We start from the raw sequence: 2167 nt of genomic DNA, 5'->3' as shown, positions 1-2167 counted from the left end.
CAAATCATAACCACATATTTGGTCAAGAAAACAGAAATTTATGTGACTATCTGTGCACATGTTGCTACAAATGAACTTTGGGAAAGAATTAGCACTTCCTAGGAATAGTCTGGTATGTATCTAGTATCTTTCCCACAACAATGAAACTCAACACATCTCTTAAATGAGAATTCACAGCTTCAAAGGATATTGACAATAGCATTTGCATTCTAAAATGCTACATTCAAAACTTAACAACCTTGCATTTTCTTTAGCAAATGCTGAACTGGATTTTCTTCTAAAATTGGGGATCTTCAATGGATGGCAGAGTTCAGTGTTCTGCAACCTTTGCTGCCTGTAAGAATGAACTGCAAATCTGACCCCTGAGGTCTTTGTGCTGGCATTTACATCATTGCATTTTTCAATATTGAAAAAAATAGCCACTTTCTAAAATTTCTGCATTTGAAGCACTGAGATTTGAAATGCATATATCTGAGCCAGTTCTGGAGTTCAGGGATATCTAACCTTTATTATTCCATGAATATACCCCTTGACCTCAGTCCAATGTTTTCAAGTGGAAACGAGGGGCTGGGCCCCAAATCTGCCTTCCATGAATAGAAGGAAAGGTATCTTTGCATGATTTTCAAGGTTCTCACTTCACCCCACAGCATAATTCACTCCATTCAGCAGCATCTTGAGATCCTCCATGCAGTATTTTCAGGGAGCTAGAGGTCCTGTCATGGGGTAGAGGTAGTGGGTGGAGAGATAAATCCACAAGCCCATGTGCCATGTCCAAATCCAGATATGGGTGGTACTTCCAATGTCAGTGGCATGGAATATCTATTCCAGCTGGCAGTCTAAACTTTAGACTGAACCGAGGGGGTTTTGTGGGGCGAGGGTCGAACACTGTAGCTATCTCCTTAAATTGTCAGATCAAAACCTGGAATAGACACACCACTTGACTGATATTGGAACCACCGACTTTCACTGCTTGAAACTGGATGAAATAACCAGTAAATTTTCTTGTCTCTTTTCTGAACGCGAACCCCTCTACATCTCCAGCTTTTTGTTAGACACAAAAATTTCCTAACTGACATCCGCCGGTTAAGCTACTCAGCACATGCAAAAGGAAATCAGGGTTGTGCAGAGCTCTGGGCATAACTTAAATCTTGGCTTAGGGCTATCGTGCAGCTTTCCCTATTCTGGCTGGGAATGAAGACCAACATATCTGGAAGGCACCGGGTTGGGGAAGCCAGCCTTATTTCTGTTACTGCTTAGCAAAGATAAACCAGCATTTGGCTCCCAAGGAGTGGTTCACATGTAATCATCAAGTAATGATTTCTGTATATGTGAACAAGCCAGACGTACAACTCCCGGGCCATCACTTCGCCCATAAACAAACTATCCCATGGAGCCTTCTCATACATGCAATGCCTTTCCATCAACTGATTCCTCCATTATGGGCCAGCCTGTGTCATCCCCTTGTACGTGTGTAGATTTTGCTGCAGGGATTTGATGTTTCTCATACACATTCATACTTAATAGCAAGTTACTTAACTTGAAGGTTTGTATTAGAGCCTGACATTTGATCCATTGGAACCAACCGCCATGGCTCTCTGACAAGTCACTCTCTGTGTAAGTGCACACTTGTCCTTGTTGCAATGTATGGAGAAGTTGGAAGGTGCTCCTAACCTGGTCCCCATCTTTTAGTTCAAGAGTATTGCATCCCTTTTGGGGTCAAATTTCATTTTGGAGACACTCTCAGGGGTTCTTTTCCAGTGATAGATGGGAAGGTGAATGGTGAAAAGCCAAAATAACCAGTATCTTTGAGTTTAAAGTTCTTTCTCCCCATAAAGAGATGCCTGAGAAGAGGCAGTTCAACCTTTTAGGAAAGGGGTAAAATATGCAACAAGCAAGAAAGCAAAACAAAAACAAAAACAAAAAAAAAATCCTTCATGGTAGAGGGAATACTTGTTGGATCATTGGGCCACGTTTTCCCCTCAGGTCCTGTTTTAGCTGCTCTGAGATAACCTATTGTGGACTTGATCTAATCCAAACACCTGGTGAGAAGCTGATGTTAGCCTTGTCATCTGGAAGATGCTGAAACACTTCCTGGTTTGAGTCAATATCCATTTCACACAGTATTCCAAAAACAGAACCAAGGATGGGGTTGGGAACCTCATTACAA

This window comes from Varanus komodoensis, unplaced genomic scaffold (assembly GCF_004798865.1).
Source record: "Varanus komodoensis strain SLA01 unplaced genomic scaffold, ASM479886v1 scaffold4, whole genome shotgun sequence".
In the NCBI taxonomy this organism is placed as follows: domain Eukaryota; kingdom Metazoa; phylum Chordata; class Lepidosauria; order Squamata; family Varanidae; genus Varanus; species Varanus komodoensis.
Note: the sequence above shows the minus strand (reverse complement) of the source record.